Genomic DNA, 20,053 nt, shown 5'->3' on the forward strand with positions numbered 1-20,053 from the left:
CAACAGACGGTTTAACTGAATCTTCACACAAAGGGACGTAATATTTTGTCAAGCCAGGAGAAGTATCCAAATGATACGAATCCACTTCACCTGTGTGGACAAATGTACAACTACTGGTAATCTACCATAAACTATATATAATTAAACATTATTGCAAGTACATAAACCGTAGTGTGCAAGTAAATAATAAATACAACGCAATAAAATAACAAAAAAAAAGCCTGGAATGCGGATGGAACAACAACTGTGTGTGAAATTATTCTAGCATTATATACATGCAAATTCAAATTCAATGCAAATACCTACAGAAACACGATGAATGATTTACAAATTCAAATAAACATGTGAGCCAGATAACAATAATTCATCTTAGACAATGAATATAAATATACAAGTATTGCAAGTACATAACCCATAGTGTGCAAGTAAAATAATATATACGATGCAACTAAGTAACAAAAAAATTGCATCCATTACAGATGGACCGACAATTATGTGTGCAATATTTCTAGAATTAGCTAAATGTAAATTAAACCTTCAATGCAGTTACCTACGGAAACACGATGACTGAATTACAAATTCAACTAAAACCAGTAACCAAGATACCAGCAATTCATCTTAAGTGATCAATATAAACAGACCAATACCTGGATCCATTGCGATCGTATGATACACAGATGATGAATGCCTCCGCAAAAGAAGAACTGCAATGCCTATGCGATCACCAGATCGAGCTTTTGATTTCGAATAATGAAGACGACGACTAATAAAAGAGGATAGAATACAAATTTGGAAACAAACGCCTAAAAAGACAAGAATGTCCTTACAAACGGCAAAACGCGAGAAAGTTAATACGAATGATGGTCGTTGGATGAACGCCGATCAACGGTTGTAATTAATTCCTATTTCGCGCCTGGGTGAGCCGTTCGCACCCGAGTGCAAGTGTATATATATATATATATATATATATATATATATATATATATATATATATATATATATATATATATTGTATTTTAACGCGTTGGAGTGGGTTACCAGCATCATTCGCTGAACAGATATATTTGACTTTCAGGCACAGATGATTAGCTATCGGAGCGCGCTAGAGGACCTCGGCTTAGATAGATTAGTCTTTCCTTCCGTCCTGCGTGGCTTGATGATGTATTGACAATGTTTGAGGATAATTAGTTAGTACAACATGTGTATCTGAGTTCTCCAGCTCAGATGTGGCATAACACCCCAGACCCTTATGTTCAGAATGCTCTATTTGGAATTTATTAATAGAATTGCTTTCATATTATAAGATTGAAAAGTTTTAAAAATTTCGGGGTGTTACAGATGGTATCAGAGCCTAAGTTTAACCCTAGGATAAGACTCTTAAGACCAGACTTTAGGACACTAGGCTTGAACTCTAGGTATTTTAGTAACATAGGATTCCGGAATCTTAGGACGCGCGGTGAGATTGTGAGCCTACCTATCATTACATAATCTTCCCTCACTTTATCTTTCGTTAATTTAAAGAACTTCCCCCTTCGCTTATCGCATCAAGGTAAGGGTGCAATGCTCTAACTCATCGTTACAATAAACATTGGCCCTGTAGACCAACGACATGGCACCAAACAGAAGACAGTTAAGGACTCCGGAACCCACCACACACGATCCCCTGGCTCAGACTCTACAGCAATTGACACAGGTTGCCTAAATACTAAGCGACGTTGCTCAATGAGGCTTACTCCAGTGCCGCCAACCTCTATCGAATCCAACTACTACAACGTGGAGTCCAGGAACAGATTCGTAAGAGGAACACGGGAGGTGGAGCGCCACCTGTAAAAAAGAACAAGAAATGACACTAACACAAGGCCAGGCAACCTGGCTGGCCAAGGGCTGCCTCTAAGGAACAACGAATCTAATACGAGGCCCTCCCTTTGACAGAAATGTAACAAAGATCACAAAGGCAAGGACTGCAGGTGAAACCCTTGGTGATGTTTCAACTGCGGAGGAGAAGGCCACAGGTCCTTCCACTACACTCAACCCCCGAACTCGCGCCCCACAATCATGGGCCAACACGAAGGCTTGAACAATCAAGGAAATTACGATGCTCCCGGAAAGGTGTTCGTCATGAGCCGCACTCAGGCCGAACTTGAAAACGAAGGCAACTTCGACGAAGAAAACGTGGCCCCAGGAGACGAGGACCCCACAAACCAATCAGGAGAAAACCAAGGAGACGAATTCTGTTTAGGATGATTAGTGAACCCCCTGTAACCACCTTCGTAGTAAAGTTACTTGTTTAGTTTAGCTACTTCAGAATTATTATAAATAAAGAAACAAAATCAAAATAAATTAGCATAAGAAGAAGGACTAGACAACCCCAAGAACCCATGAGTCACCAAAGTCAACATCCACTAAAGACAAAAGTTCAACAAGGAAGACTGGTCAAACCTCTTACCACTAGAAGACAAAGGAAAGAAAAGACAAAAGAATCCAAAGGGTGCATAACAAAGAAACTAAGGTTACCAATGGGGATTGAACTCTAAACCTTTCACTTATAAGACTAAATCTTTAAACACTAGGCCATGAGTACTTCTTAAAACCTCAAGAGAACACTCCCTTCTTAAACCGCTACAAATCTCTAAAACCCACAAAATCCCCAAATCAAAAACCCTTCTCCTTCCGCCCCACACAAACTCTCTCCCTCTCTCTCCTCCTCTCCCCCCCTCTCCGCGCCGCCGTCCACCACCCAAACAACACCACAGCTCGCCCCACCATGTAAACCGCCACCAGCGACCACCGTCCATCGCCCAGGCCGCACCACCGCCCCGTGCCTTGCCGTCGACGCCCCGGAAACCACTCGGCTACACCCCGCTGCTACGAAGCCCGCCCTTCGCCCGCCACTGCCGTGCGCCACCCGACTTTCTCCCGCTGCCAGCCACTCCGCCAAGCCATCACACCCCGCCACAAACACCGGAACAACCGACTACGCCCCCCCTCCCCTCCCCCTTCGTCGCCGGAAAAGCCCTCGCCGGAAACTTACCGGAAAATACCCCCCTCGAAGAATCCCGACAATGCCGAAAAAGCCCGTTGGTATTCGGACCCCAGAATGGAACAGAACTGACTACACCGTGATCGGAGGTAAAGCCCTTGAACCCGAAAATTTCTCTCCGGAGTTGGTCGATATGTTTAATTTCCAAGGGCTCTTGGATGCCTATCTCATAATCAAATGGGATACGTACCCCGAATTGGTGAAAGAATTCTATCACCACTTGGTAGCCGTCAAACGGGGTGATAAGTTGGAAATCACCGCCAAAGTCCGAGGCAAGGAGATAATACTCTCCGAAGGCTGCTTGGCCAAACTCTTAAAACTGACCACCACGGGTGTGTCAGATTATGACCGGAAGGGATGGATCGGTACCTAAGGCACGGGGTATAAGGATTACCTCGGGTACCTGCTAGGGAAGGAAGAAGGCCACGGCCATGAGAGATCATAGAGATCTAAAAACCCTATCAACCGATAAGCTTTTTAGTGATCTAAAAGCTTATGAGTTTGAGATGAAGTCAAGGATAGAGGAAGATCATGAAGAAAAGAACAACGCATTCATAGCCGAGCAACCATCAACCTCAAGGTCAGTACAAAATGAATTATTGCCTAATGATCGATTTGCTCTCTTTGTCAAGAAATTTAGGAAATTCATGAAGAGGAGCAACTACAAGAAAAATCCACAAGGAAAACAATGGAATGCAACGAAAAATTCAAAGAAAGAAATAGTTGAGGAAGATTCAAATTTGTGCTACAATTGTAGAAAGCCTGGACACTTTGCAGCAAGTTGTCCAAACCCCAAGGTAAGTAAAAGTCAATACACAAATATTTCTAACCCTCAACAGTAAGAATTCAAGACCAAAGACAAAAGGTTCACAAAGGAGAGAAGAAAAGCACTTATTAGTGACCCACTAGAAACAAGTGAGTCAGAGGAGTCTTCAAGTGATGAAAGTGACACCTCAAAAGATGACAATGTAATGTTTTGCATGAGTATCTCCAACAATTCATCCTACGAAGACATGTGTCTAATGGCAAATGAAAATGAAGAAGATGAGGTAACATCTAAATCTTATGACTCTGTAAATTCTTCATTCTCTAGAGAGTCCATCTTTCACTTAATGAAAGATTCTCAAACTGTTATGGACACTCAGTCTCAACTCAAAGAGCGCAATAATTTCTTAGTTCTCAAAAAAGATGAATTAAATGAAAAATTGCAAAATGCTCTATTTGAAGTGAAAGACTTAAAGGCTAAAATTATTTGTCTTCAAGAAGAGTGTAAATCAAGAGAAGTGAGAGAACATAACCTTAGAGAGGTTATGTAACACCCCGTGTTACGACCCCTAAGATCAATTAAATCATTTAATCAATTGCCCCAAAAGAAAGAATTAAATCACAATAATCAATTAGGAAGGCCCACCATAGTCCACGGGCCCTTATCCCTAAACCCAATCCTTAGTCCCAAAAGAAATAGAACTAGCAAGCCCATAATATTAGTTCCTAACTAGGACTCCTAAATATATAAATAGGGGACTTAAGAGGCACCTAGAAACCCCCCACCACATTAACGCCCAACCACCCAAAGAGCTCCAAGAATCCCCTTAGAAGAAATCAAGAAAGCAAGAAAGCTTAAAGAAAGACCCTTCATAGCCAAGGAATTAATTAAGGCTAAAAGGTAACCCATGTCTCAACAAAACCTATTTTCATAGTTATGATTCCCCCTTAGGGTTTCCCCATATTATTGTGTATTAATGACTTGTGATGACTATTATTGATGATTGATGTGATGATCCCATGAGGGATCTTGATAATCTTGATATTTGGAGATTCTTGATAATTATGATGTTCTTGATGATTATATGGAGTCCTTGATGATTATGTGTTGTTCTTGATAATTGTATGATACCCTTGATGCTTATGTGTTATTCTTACCGAATCTTGCAATTAGAAGGCGAATCGTATTCTTGTTGATATAAAAGTGATTAGAACCCTAGGTTGTATCGTATGATGTTATTCTTGGGTTATCGGGAGGGGTAATCGCATGTTTGGGTGTTGATTATGTTTACAAAAGCATGATAGGTTATGTGCCGTTCTTTCCTCGTATTTGATCCGTTAATTGTCTACGTGTTGTCGTTAATTGCGTTGTAAAGTGTCTAAGCATGGTTTCGGGTTCCACAATGGTTCCCGGGGCGAAATTGTGTGATAAGAGTCAGTGGGGGGTAGGGGACCCGCCACCTACCCACGGCCGGAAAACACATCTCCGGCAGCGGGCGGCCGGCGGGCGGGCAGCTGCCCGCCGGCGACCCGCTGCCCGGAACAGTAATGCCCGGCGGGCAGCCGGCGGGTGGCCCCCCACCCACCGGCTACCCGCTGGAAAATCATCCCCCTCGGGATCTCGGCTTCCCCATTTGATGTTTCCCCGTCCCCCGTGGTGTCCCAACGGACTCCGTTAATCGTGCCTTTGTCTAGTTTGATATTTCGGGTACCGTTCGTAGGTTTATGAGTCTATTATATTGCATGCTAGTTGAATTGGTATCCCGTTGACCTAGGTAGAAGCAGTATGAACCCCTTAGGACTATTCTTAGTATGTGATGGATCACGCATAGGTTTTGTTATACATTTTCTCCCCCTTCCCAATGTGTTAATGTGGGTTGCATGTACTTGCTATGTGTTATGTGTGCATGTAACCCCGAGTTGGTTAAGATCAATCGGGCTATATGGGCAGTCGGGTGGGCTGAGAACCATACCGGCTGTTAACCAGGCTGGTAGAGACCGGTCGGGTATATAAATATTATATAGGACTAAGTTCCACTATACGGGCAGTCGGGTGGGCTGAGAACCATACCGGCTTTTAACCAGGCTGGTAGAGACCGGTCAGGTATATAAATATTATATAGGACAAAGGTCCATCAGTCGGTTGCGATCGACTCCTCCGTAATGTGAGACGGGGCAGGGTGCTGCGGGGCCGTGTCAGAGCTATATGCGCTGACCCTCATGTATGGGCATGCGATTGGTCCTGTGGCGCCAACAAAGTGTGTTATGTGATGAGATATGGAGGAGTTGTGTTTATGAGTATATTGGGGGATGTGACTAAGGGGTTTATGCTGGGGATTGTTTATGTTGGGTTGTGATTATTAATTGTGCTTATCTTTATATGTCTTGCCTATTGTGGATCATATACGCTGGTTATAACTGTTGCTTGTGTCTGGCCTTATCTGTCGAGTCATTCCCGGTTTTAAAAGCTAGAGTCTCGTAGGATATATCTTCATGCCTCGAAATGACTTTTCGTATATCTATATATATATCTCTATATGTAATGTATTTCAACGCGTTGGAGTGGGTTACCAGCATCTCTCGCTGAATAGATATATTTGGCTTTCAGGCACAGAAGATTAAGTCACTGGAGTGCGCTAGAGCTTGGATTATAGAAATAGTTAGTTTCCCTTTCGGCCTGCGTGCCATGTTTATGCATTCATATCTTTGAGACATTAGTTAGTTAGCCTGTGCACCTGAGTTCTCTAGCTCAGGTGTGGCATAGCACCCCGTACACTCGTACTCTGTTTGGGATTTAATGAGATTTCACCCTTAATTTATAAGTTTTAAATATCCTGAAAATCTGGGGTGTTACAGTTGGTATCAGAGCCTAAAATTGACCCTAGGATAAGACTCTTATGATCAGACCTTAGGACATTAAGCTTAAACACTAGGTACTTAGGAACATAGGATTTAGGAATCTTAGGACGCGCGGTGAGATTGTGAAACCTACACATAACCTCTCCTCACTTTATCCCTCTCTAACTTAAAGAACCCCCCCCCCCCCCCTTCGCTTATTGCATCAAGGAAAGGACGCAAAATAACATCGACCTATGAACTCCAGGATGGCACCGAGAAGAAGACAGGTAGGAACACCGAAACTCCCCACCGAGGAATTCCTGACTCAGAATCTACAACGCCTGGCCCAAATTGCCCAGGCACTAAGTACTACCGCTCCCCAGCCTTTACCAAACGAGACCTTGGAGATCCACCAACAAATCTCGACGCACCAACCACCCACCCTCTCAGGAAACGAAGATCCCACGACTCTCGAGGAGTGGATCGGGACTTTCGACAAGATATTCAGGGCAACTAAATGCCCCGAAGACCACCAAGTAAAAATGGCCTCCTTCTACTTCAGACACGAGGCCGACACCTGGTGGGCTCACGAAGGACCCACCGTCGAACAAGACCCCGGATTCAACTGGGAAAACCCTAAAAGCGCGGCTACGAGAACAATTCTATCCCAACCACCTAAGAGCCACCATATACGAAGAATTCCTCCACCTAAGACAAGGTGCAACCTCGATCATGGAATACTACCAACAATTCCGCCAACTGGCTCGCCTCATCCCCGAGCTAGTACCCACCGAGAGGATCAGGATCGAAAGGTTTATAACCGGCCTTGACCCCGAATATCAAAAAGACCTGGCCACACAAGAGCCAGGAACCCTCAGGGAAGCCTATGCCAAAGCATCCCAACTACAACAAGTGCCAAACCAACCCCGGGAAACACGCCTGGGAAACAAAAGGAAATCAGAAGGAAATCACATGAACCCCAACCGCGGCTTTAAAAGCCCCAGGGCCGCCTCGCCCCGCCAAGTCACAACACCAACCGCTCAAGGAAGAATCCTTACTCTAAGCAAAGCCAAAATTGGGGATAGCAACATAGTCTCCGGAACCTTCCTAGTACACGCCACCCCCGCCACATTGTTATTTGACTCAGGGGCTACCAACTCGTTTATAGCAACCGAGTTTGTCACTCGGCTTGGCCTCAACACCAGCACCAAGGTCCGATTCCAGGTCAAAGTGGCCTCCGGCGAAATCCTAGAATGCGACCGCATGTACAAAAATATAATGATCACCATACAAGGGGCGGAATTTCCCAGCAACTTAATCCGATTCAAACTGGATGGGGTACAAGTGATTTTGGGCATGGATTGGCTAGGGAAATACCAAGCCCAAATCCTATGTGGAGAACAAAAAGTGGTCCTACGGGGACCAAACGGTAAGAGGGTATCTTACCATGGAACCCACCGGGAAGCCGGGATCAAAGTGGTGAACATGATGAAAATGAAGAAATACCTAAACAAGGGAAGCGAGGCCTTCCTATGTTCGGTCGAGGACCTCAGCACCAAAACCCCGAACCACAAACCATCCCAGTGGTAAACGAATTCACCGACGTCTTCCCGGACGAAATCCCCGGGGCACCCCCAGTCAGAGAAGTTGAGTTCACCATAGATCTCGTACCGGGCGCTGCCCCAATTTCTAAACCCCCCTACCGATTAGCACCTAAAGAAATGAAGGAGCTAAAGACGCAACTGCAAGAATTGCTAGACAAAGACTACATCCGTCCTAGCACCTCCCCATGGGGAGCGCCAGTGTTGTTTGTTAAAAAGAAGGATGGGAGCATGCGCCTATGCATCGACTACAGAGAACTTAACCAAGTCACGATAAAGAATAAGTACCCCCTTCCCCGAATCGACGACTTGTTCGACCAACTTAAGGGGGCAGGGGTGTTCTCAAAGATTGATCTAAGATCCGGGTATCACCAAATACAGGTGGCCAAACCGGACATTCAGAAAACAGCCTTCCGGACACGTTACGGTCACTATGAATTCACCGTAATGCCCTTCGGACTCACCAACGCGCCTGCTATATTCATGGACCTCATGAACCGAGTATTCCGACCCCACTTGGATGACTTCGTCATCGTATTCATTGATGACATCCTAGTCTACTCCCGAAACAAGGAAGAACATGAAAGACACCTCCACATAACCCTGCAAACTCTAAGGGAGCACCAACTATACGCCAAGTTCTCTAAATGCGAATTTTGGAAAAACAGCGTGGCCTTCCTGGGTCACGTGATAACCAAGGAAGGGATTAAGGTGGACCCCGCCAAGATCCGTGCCGTTAAAGAATGGACCACCCCAAGCTCACTCACCGAAGTCCGAAGCTTCCTAGGCTTGGCGGGCTACTACAGGAGATTTGTACCCGGCTTCACCAGGATAGCCCAACCCCTCAACAAGCTCATGAAAAAGGAAACCCCCTTCCAATGGGACAACGACTGCGTCTCGGCCTTTCAAGAATTGAAGGATAAGTTAACCACGGCACCTGTACTCGCCATCCCCTCCGGGGAAGAAGGATTCGAGGTCTTCAGTGACGCATCCAAGAAGGGGTTGGGGTGCGTGCTAATGCAAAAAGGCCGAGTAATAGCCTACGCATCCAGGCAGCTCAAAACCCACGAGGAAAACTACCCCACCCACGACCTCGAGCTAGCCGCTATCGTGTTCGCACTGAAAATTTGGAGGCATTACTTATACGGGGTGCAGTGCAAGATTTACACGGACCATAAGAGCCTAAAGTACATCTTCACCCAAAAAGACCTAAACATGAGACAACGGAGGTGGTTAGAACTCATAAAGGATTACGACCTAGACATCCAATACCATGGGGGAAAGGCTAAAGTGGTGGCGGATGCACTAAGTAGGAAGACTAACCACTCCCTCAACACCACTTGGATCCTACCGGACCAACTGTACAGAGACTTCCAAAGACTGAATTTGGAAATAATAAAACAAGGTCAAAACCACCCCGACATCCACTTATTCAACGCACAAGTCCTGCCTACGCTCTTCGAGGAAATCAAAATAGGGCAACAGCAGGATCCGGAACTAGACAAAATCCGCCTCGACCTAACCCAAGGGAAGGAAGGACCCTTCAAAATACACGAAGACGGCAGTCTCCATTACCAAGATAGGTGGTGCGTACCCTCAACGCACCCCCACTTGAAGCAACAAATCTTGGAGGAAGGACACAACTCCCCATACTCGGTTCACCCAGGGGGTGACAAACTATACCAAGATGTAAAAAGGTCGTTTTGGTCGCCCAACATGAAAAAGGAAATCGCGGATTTTGTGGCCAGGTGCCTAAATTGCCAAAGGGTGAAGGCCGAACGATGCAAGCCCAAGGGACTCGTACAACCCCTTGAGATACCACAAGGAAAGTGGGATTCCATATCCATGGATTTTGTCGGAGGACTACCCCCAACGAAGACCGGCAAGGATAAGATTTGGGTCACAGTGGACCGACTAACCAAAACAGCGCGATTCATCGCTATGAAGGAAACGTGGACAATGACACAACTGGCCCAAGCCTACTTGAGCCGGGTAGTGAAGTATCACGGAGTCCCCCGAAACATCGTATCCGATAGAGACTCCAGGTTCCTCTCACAATTCTGGAAATCACTGCAATTAGCCTTGGGGACACAACTAAAACTAAACACTGCTTTCCACCCCACTACGGACGGCCAAACCGAGAGGACCATTCAGACCCTCGAAGACATGCTAAGAGCTTGCATGTTGGACTTTCAAGGGACATGGGAGGAGCAGCTAGACCTTATTGAATTCTCATACAACAACAGTTACCACGCGAGCATTCGTATGGCACCCTACGAAGCTCTATACGGACAAAACTGCAGAACCCCCTTATGTTGGGAAGACATGGTCGACCCAATAACACTAGGGCCCCAACACCTACAGGACCCAATAACACTAGGGCCCCAACACCTACGCCGACCTAAAGAGGAAACAAGCCGAATTCAACACCGGGGACAAGGTCTGGTTGAGAATCTCTCCCACACGAGGGGTGATGAGATTCGGAAGAAAAGGAAAGCTCAGCCCTCGATTTATCGGCCCCTATGAAATCATGGAAAAAGTTGGGAACCTAGCCTATCGCCTCGCCCTACCCGTCGAACTAGAACGAGTACACAACGTATTCCACGTATCCCAACTAAAGAAATACGTACACGACCCAAGCCACGTGCTTCAACCCGAGGTCGTGAACCTCGACGAGTCACTAGTATACGAAGAAAGACCCGTGAGGATCCTGGACACTAAGACAAGAAACACCCGTCGCCGAGCCATAGAAATGGTGAAAGTCCTCTGGACCAACCATGGGACCGAGGAAGCAATGCGGGAGCTCAAAGACACAATGAGGGAACGCTACCCCGAACTTTTCACACCAGGTAACTAAGAGAAAGTCACTCGGCAATGACCAAGCTTCGGGGACGAAGCTTCCCGATAAGGGGGGGAGAGTGTAACACCCCGTGTTACGACCCCTAAGATCAATTAAATCATTTAATCAATTGCCCCAAAAGAAAGAATTAAATCACAATAATCAATTAGGAAGGCCCACCATAGTCCACGGGTCCTTATCCCTAAACCCAATCCTTAGTCCCAAAAGAAATAGAACTAGCAAGCCCATAATATTAGTTCCTAACTAGGACTCCTAAATATATAAATAGGGGACTTAAGAGGCACCTAGAAACCCCCCACCACATTAACGCCCCACCACCCAAAGAGCTCTAAGAATCCCCTTAGAAGAAATCAAGAAAGCAAGAAAGCTTAAAGAAAAACCCTTCATAGCCAAGGAATTAATTAAGGCTAAGAGGTAACCCATGTCTCAACAAAACCTATTTTCATAGTTATGATTCCCCCTTAGGGTTTCCCCATATTATTGTGTATTAATGACTTGTGATGATTATTATTGATGATTGATGTGATGATCCCATGAGGGATCTTGATAATCTTGATATTGGGAGATTCTTGATAATTATGATGTTCTTGATGATTATATGGAGTCCTTGATGATTATGTGTTGTTCTTGATAATTGTATGATACCCTTGATGCTTATGTGTTATTCTTACCGAATCTTGCAATTAGAAGGCGAATCGTATTCTTGTTGATATAAAAGTGATTAGAACCCTAGGTTGTATCGTATGATGTTATTCTTGGGTTATCGGGAGGGGTAATCGCATGTTTGGGTGTTGATTATGTTTACAAAAGCATGATAGGTTATGTGCCGTTCGTTCCTCGTATTTGATCCGTTAATTGTCTACGTGTTGTCGTTAATTGCGTTGTAAAGTGTCTAAGCATGGTTTCGGGTTCCACAATGGTTCCCGGGGCGAAATTTTGTGATAAGAGTCAGTGGGGGGTAGGGGACCCGCCACCTACCCACGGCCGGAAAACACATCTCCGGCAGCGGGCGGCCGGCGGGCGGGCAGCTGCCCGCCGGCGACCCGCTGCCCGGAACAGTAATGCCCGGCGGGCAGCCGGCGGGTGGCCCCCCACCCACCGGCTACCCGCTGGAAAATCATCCCCCTCGGGATCTCGGCTTCCCCGTTTGATGTTTCCCCGTCCCCCGTGGTGTCCCAACGGACTCCGTTAATCGTGCCTTTGTCTAGTTTGATATTTCGGGTACCGTTCGTAGGTTTATGAGTCTATTATATTGCATGCTAGTTGAATTGGTATCCCGTTGACCTAGGTAGAAGCAGTATGAACCCCTTAGGACTATTCTTAGTATGTGATGGATCACGCATAGGTTTTGTTATACATTTTCTCCCCCTTCCCAATGTGTTAATGTGGGTTGCATGTACTTGCTATGTGTTATGTGTGCATGTAACCCCGAGTTGGTTAAGATCAATCGGGCTATACGGGCAGTCGGGTGGGCTGAGAACCATACCGGCTGTTAACCAGGCTGGTAGAGACCGGTCAGGTATATAAATATTATATAGGACTAAGTTCCACTATACGGGCAGTCGGGTGGGCTGAGAACCATACCGACTGTTAACCAGGCTGGTAGAGACCGGTCAGGTATATAAATATTATATTGGACAAAGGTCCATCAGTCGGTTGCGATCGACTCCTCCGTAATGTGAGACAGGGCAGGGTGCTGCGGGGCCGTGTCAGAGCTATACGCGCTGACCCTCATGTATGGGCATGCGATTGGTCCTGTGGCGCCAACAAAGTGTGTTATGTGATGAGATATGGAGGAGTTGTGTTTATGAGTATATTGGGGGATGTGACTAAGGGGTTTATGCTGGGGATTGTTTATGTTGGGTTGTGATTATTAATTGTGTTTATCTTTATCTGTCTTGCCTATTGTGGATCATATACGCTGGTTATAACTGTTGCTTGTGCCTGGCCTTATCTGTCGAGTCATTCCCGGTTTTAAAAGCTAGAGTCTCGTAGGATATATCTTCATGCCTCGAAATGACTTTTCGTATATCTATCTATATATATCTCTATATGTAATGTATTTCAACGCGTTGGAGTGGGTTACCAGCATCTCTCGCTGAACAGATATATTTGGCTTTCAGGCACAGAAGATTAAGTCACTGGAGTGCGCTAGAGCTTGGATTATAGAAATAGTTAGTTTCCCTTTCGGCCTGCGTGCCATGTTTATTTATTCATATCTTTGAGACATTAGTTAGTTAGCCTGTGCACCTGAGTTCTCTAGCTCAGGTGTGGCATAACACCCCGTACACTCGTACTCTGTTTGGGATTTAATGAGATTTCACCCTTAATTTATAAGTTTTAAATATCCTGAAAATCTGGGGTTAAGTTGGGTACCTAAAAATGTGTAGTTTATTTGCAGGAAATTTGGTACTTCGATAGTAGATGTTCTAGACACATGACTAGAAACAAATCTAGTCTTGTGAATCTTAAGAATATCAAAGGACCAAAAGTCGTGTTCGGTGGAAATGAACGATATGGCATAACCAAAGGAATTGGTACAATATCCCGCAATGGTTTAAAAATTGAAAACATATCCTTTGTTGGAGGTCTAAAATTAAACTTGTTAAGTACAAGTCAATTTTGTGACAAAGGATATCTAGTAGAATTCTTCAAAGACAAATGTCAAGTGAAGAATGATTCCACGGGAGAAGTTGTGCTCGAAGGAATAAGCTAAGGAAGAAAAATATGTATGTGGTTGAATGGAACACAACAAAAGAATCAGTATGTCTACTAGCAAACAACTCACACGCAACAAGTTGGGAATGACACAAAAAGTTGAATCATCTAAACTTCAAGACCATCAACAAGCTCCCAAGAAACAAACTCGTTGAAGGTCTACCCGACATTGTTTACAAGAAATATCAAATATGTGATGCTCGCCAAAGAGGAAAACAAATCAAGTCATAGACCCAGTAAATCTACAACAAGACCGCTAAGTCTACTACACATGGACCTATTCGGTCCAGTAGACCCAGTAAGTATAAGTGGTAAGAAATATACGCTAGTTGTTGTTGATGATTTTTCCAGGTACACTTGGACAATATTTCTCAAAATGAAAAATGAAGTCGAGCAAAAGCTACCGGAACTTCTAAAGCTATTACAAAACGAGAAAGACTTGAAAATTACAAAACTCCGAACTGATCGTGGAACTAAGTTTGTGAATCAAGTGATCCAAGCCTACTGCAATTCTTAAGGAATTCTACATCAATTATCTGCCGCACGTACACCACAACAAAATGGTGTAGCCGAAAGAAGAAATAGAACGCTAAAAGAAGCCGCACGTGTGATGATTACGTCAGCCGAGCTACCTGAAAGATATTGGGCTGAAGCAATCAACACCGCATGCTACACGCAAAATCGAAGCTATACATAAGTCTTACAACAAAACTCCGTACGAGTTATGGAAAGGGAGAAAACCTAAACTCAACTATTTTCATACTTTTGGTATCAAATGCTTTATTCTTAATAATGGTAAAACATATCTAAAGACTTTTGATGAGCATGCAGATGAAGGAATATTTTTGGGATATTCATCTAGCAATAAAGCTTTCAGAGTATTGAACAAAAGATCAACGGTGGTAGAAGAATCAATTCATGTTACATTTGATGAAGTCCATAAGAAGGAAACCCAAAGCAACAAAAATGATCAGGAAAGATGTCAAGTTGAAAAATCATTTAATGATGCTGACATAGCTTTTAAAGATAATGTTGTACAGGGAATAGAGCAAGTGGACATTGATTACAATAGTGAAGGACACGTGGAAATAAATGAAGAACCACATGTGGGAACTCTAAATTCTCAAGCAGAAGCACGAGTTGGAGAACAATATGAGGAGTAAATTGAGCTTACCTCCAACTTACCTACTGAGCAAGGAACCTCTGAAAATCCATGCAATCTACAACCTGACTTGAGATGACTCAAAAATCACCCTCCAGAGCTAGTTATTGGAGATCCACGAGAAGGAGTAAAAACAAGATCCTCAACTATAGATGCTTTATTTTCTTGTTTTCTTTCTCAGGTGGAACCCACAAGTATTGAAGAAGCCCTAAATGATCCGGACTGGATTAATGCAATGCAAGAAGATCTGGATCAATTTAAAAGAAATAATGTATGGGAATTAGTTCCAAGACCCAAAAATTACAATGTAATTGGAACAAAATGGGTCTTCCGGAACAAATCCAATGAAGAAGGAATCGTTGTTCGAAATAAAGCAAGATTAGTGGCAAAAGGATATTCACAAGAACAAGGAATAGACTTCGACGAAACATTTGCACCCGTTTCAAGACTTGAAACTATCAGAATATTTCTAGCATATGCCGCTTACAAGAATTTCACCGTCTACCAAATGGACGTGAAAAGTGCATTTTTAAATGGCTTACTTGAAGAAGAAGTCTACGTTGAACAACCACCCGGTTTCGAGGTAAAAGGTGATATTAATAAGGTCTACAAGCTAAAGAAAGCATTATACGGGTTAAAACAAGCACCTAGAGCTTGGTATGATACCCTATCAATGTTTCTAATTAGTTGTGGTTTTACAAAAGGCCTTGTTGATAAAACCTTATTTAGAATTCAAGAAAATGATCACATTTTATTGGTACAAATTTACGTTGATGATATTATTTTTGGAAGTACTAATAAAACTTTATGTGAGAAATTTTCCAAGCTCATGCAGAATAGGTTTGAGATAAGCATGATGGGAGAGTTGAACTACTTTCTTGGTTTACAAGTAAAGCAACTCAACGATGGAATATTAATCAATCAGGCCAAATACACAAAAGAACTTATAAAGAAATTTGGTCAAGATGGTAAATCCTCAATTAAGATCCCGATGAGCACGTCTTTAAGATTGAATAAAGATGATGCAGGCAAGGACGTTGACGAAACGAAATATCGAGGAATGATTGGATCATTACTATAACTCACTGCAAGCCAACCAGATATATCTTACTCAGTGGGAGTATGCGCTAGGTTCCAATAAAAGCCAAAAGAAAGTCATTTTCTTGCCACCAAGAAAATCATTCGATACCTAAAAGGAACAATCAATGTGGGATTATGGTATCCCAAAGAAGGTAATTTTACACTAACTGGTTTTTTCAGATGCAGATTTTGTAGGGTGTAAAATCGATCGAAAAATTACCTCAGAGACATGCCAGTTCTTAGGGTGAAGATTGGTATCATGGTTTAGCAAAAAGCAAAACTCCATAGCTACAAGCACAACCGAAGCTGAATATATAGCTGCTGGGAGTTGTTGCGCACAAATTCTTTGGATGAACAACAATTAAGATATTACAGCGTGAATTGCGAAAATGTCAACATATTTTGTGACAATACAAGTGCTATAGCAATTACACACAATCCCGTGTTACACTCAAGGACAAAACACATTGATGTGAGACAGCATTTTATCCGAGATCACGTTGAAAAGAAGGAACTGACAATAGAATACACTCAAACGGAAAATCAAATAGCAGACATTCTCACAAAGCCTCTGTGTGAATCGAGATTTTCGAAATTGAGTCACGAAATGAGGATGATTGAATTGAGCTAAGTTATAAAACTCTATTTAAATTAAGAGCTCAATTTTCATCTGTAAATATTTTATGTTATCCGATTTAAGTATTTTTTTTTTATACATGCAAAAAAAAAAAAAAAAAAAACATTTCACTTCCTAGTATCTAAATCTATCTATCTTGAATGCACTTTGAAATAAATAGTCTTGTGTGCATGCCTCTTCATCTGAGTATATATATATATATATATATATATATATATATATATATATATATATATATATATATATATATATATATATATATATATATATATAAGTGTTAGATTTTCCCACTTACAAAATCTTCACCATTAAGGTTGACAAGATAAGTGTGATGATTGCCTACCCACTTAAATGAGACCATCTTTTTATTGTAGTTGCAAACATTTACTACAATAACTTCTCTAAAAAGAATCAATTTCTTTTCTCTCTCTTGGCTATATACAAGTATATATATTATTTTCGGAACGGATTTAGTGTTCTGTAAATTTTATTTAAGGTAAAATCAGTTCGAATATCTAAATTTTTGGCGCCAGATCAGCAGACACATTGGATGGAGAATATATAACCTAAACTAACTATCAGTTATGTTAAAGGTTGGAATCTCTTGGAATTCTCGAAAATATCCCTCATCTTTTAAACTAAAAAATAAGAAACTTGAGGATATTTTTGTAAAACACCTCTTCCACCCAATCGGTAAAAAAGTTATCTTCTCTAACCTATCCAAAACCCTTCGAAACTTTTCATCTTCCATAGCCGAATCACTCTCAAACCTTACCTCTCTCAAACTTCATCAAAATACCAAGTACATTATGGCAACCATTGGAGATTCAAGTTCACAACTGAATGCGGAACAACTTACACCAATCAACCTCACCAAACTAGCCATTGGAATCAAAGCAGGAAGAAGCTTTGACCCCCACGGATTTCTCAAAATGGCCAAGAACTCGGAATTGGCTCAGAAGATCATCGAGGCGATTCAAAGTTGTTATCCATATTCTAGTTTCTATGATGAAGATGTAGCAGATTTTTATACTAATGCCAAAGTTGTTAGTTGGACTATTGAGTCCACCGTAAATGGAACTCACATCACCATTGATGAAAAGGAGTTACATTCAACTTTTGGACTACCCATGTCTAGTCCAGAACAACCACTGTTGGATTTAGATATGCATGCATATGACCATGCCGAAGTCTGGACAGAGATTAGACACGAGAGTGCATCCATTGCGCCCAATCTTTCTGGTCATAAAAGTGATTTGAAAGAAGAATATGAAATGTTGGTTAGCATTATCTACAAATGTATTCAGTGCAAGTTGAATAGTATGGAGGATATATCACCAACAAGAATAGGATTCGTGCGTGCTTTAATGACTGGAGTTAGGGGTGACTGGAACAAGTTAGTGTTAAGCAGAATTGCACATTTTGTGAAAGGTGCAAAAATTAGGAATGAGAAGTTTAACCGTGTTCTAGATTTCGTTTTGCTTATTGGAGAAATAATCAAGCAAAAAGGACTGATTCTGAGAAGTAAAAAACCTTTTGGAAACAACTGGATTCTCTATAGAAATCATGTGTTTTTACCCTAGTCTAATCCCAAAAGAAAAAGAAGAACGAGAGGAATACCAGCCCGAATAAGACCTGTAGCAGAAATCCTTGGTAGAAATTCTCAATCCACATCCCAAACTCTTAACAATCCTACCACAAGCCACAATCCTACCATAAGCCACAATCCTACCACAAGTCATAATCCTACCTCAAGCTATGATCCTAACCCGAGCCAAACTCACACTTCTAGCCACAATCAAAATTCCAACCAAAACACTAGCCTAAATCTCATGAATCCATCCTCTCAGATAGCAGTGTTGGAAGAAGTGGGAAATGAAATAATTTGCCAAGTTGATGGACTTGACTCAATCTTGGTAAATGAGTATCAAAGAGTCCTAAATTAGAGAAAATGGAGACTTGACTCTTATCAATAATTGATGACAAGAGGTCCAAGTATGGAAAATGGAGAAGTGTTTTCTTTAAATTGGATTGGCTGCCAAGAAATTACCGATGCAACAATGATATCAACTATCATTGGGGTATTCATAGCTAAGTTAAAAGCTAAGATGGCCGAAAGCAATATTCAAGAAAATACAATGCAAGAGAATATGCGAACCGGAAATGAATTCTTGGATGATGATTATGATCGAGCTATTGAGTTATCTAGACGAGTTACACAGTCAGAAAATGCAGGTGGTGCACATGCTCAGATTTTTTATCACAATATGATAAGTCCAAACTTCATGAATATTGAGCTTTATGATGTGAGTGTATTGCATCAAACTGAAATTAGCCATGAAGACCAAGCCATGCAAGCCAGCCATCACATGGAAGAAGCACAGTCACAACATCAAGAAAGTATTCAAGATGATACACTTGTGCTGGAGGAGCACACGCTGGAAAGAGCAAGGAATGTGCAAGAAAATCAAGCACAATATTACTTGCTTGGAGATAATTCTGCTCAAGAAGGAGCAAGACATAATCCCGCAAACCAAGAAGAGCACAACCTTGATGGCACTACTTCAAGTGATCAGTTGAAGAATCTGGAGAATATTGTGTTGGGCTTAGTGAACCGAATGAGAGTATGATTCAAGGAATTTATACACATGTGGATCATATTGTCAACACACAAACAGAAAAGATCGAAGGCTCATTTGATGAGAATAGGAAGAGTAAAAAACACTTGATTGATACACACCAATCTCTTGAAAGACAAGTTGGCGGTTTAAATGCAAACATCAAAGGCTTGCTCAATGAGTTCTTTATCCAACTGTCTCAATCTCTCAAGAATGATAGGAAGGCCAATGAAGCAATTTCTGTGAATCAAAGCAAAGGAATTCTCAATGTGGTACATCAACAAGAAAATCAAATCAAGGATGTTCACACGGATATTAACTCCATCAACACCAAGGTTGGCTACCTTCAAGGTTCCTATGAAACCATCTCAGATCAGTTTCTTCTCTTCATGAATCTGTGCATATACGTATTGATTACGCCAAAAAGGGGGAAGAAAGGTTCAGTCATTTGGAAGGCATGATGCGAACCTTAATGTCTGAAATAGCCAATGGTGGTGGAAGCAACTCAAGAGGAAGCAGATCTGCTGCTGGTAGAATTAATACCACAACCAGAAAAGGAGGATTAGAGTATTGGTTTGGTGGTAATGCAAGCAGTCTGGGAGGATCTAGCAGTGCTAATACCACTAACAGATCATTTCGTGATATTATTTGTGCAGGTGGAAGTCATGAACACATCAACTGGTTCAACAAAGTAGCTCTTTACTTGGAATCCACACCAAGAGATGGCAGAGTTG

The 20,053-nt window shown here is 42.5% G+C and overlaps 1 protein-coding gene and 1 long non-coding RNA gene across 2 annotated transcripts in view; one reads left to right on the plus strand and one right to left on the minus strand.

The window, feature by feature from the left end:
- LOC109158608 overlaps positions 1-4,443 on the minus strand; it is a 32,844-nt gene extending 28,401 nt beyond the window's left edge. The window contains exons 1-2 of the long non-coding RNA XR_002050418.1: positions 4,429-4,443; positions 762-763 (exon numbers count right to left, since the gene is read on the minus strand). This is a non-coding gene — a long non-coding RNA (uncharacterized LOC109158608). The remainder of the gene's footprint in view (positions 1-761; positions 764-4,428) is intronic.
- Positions 1-20,053, plus strand: part of LOC109158606 (protein SRG1-like) — a 69,583-nt gene that overhangs the window by 28,545 nt on the left and 20,985 nt on the right. The gene's annotated exons all lie outside the window — the stretch shown is intronic.

This window comes from Ipomoea nil, unplaced genomic scaffold, assembly GCF_001879475.1.
Source record: "Ipomoea nil cultivar Tokyo-kokei standard unplaced genomic scaffold, Asagao_1.1 scaffold2823, whole genome shotgun sequence".
In the NCBI taxonomy this organism is placed as follows: Eukaryota; Viridiplantae; Streptophyta; class Magnoliopsida; order Solanales; family Convolvulaceae; genus Ipomoea; species Ipomoea nil.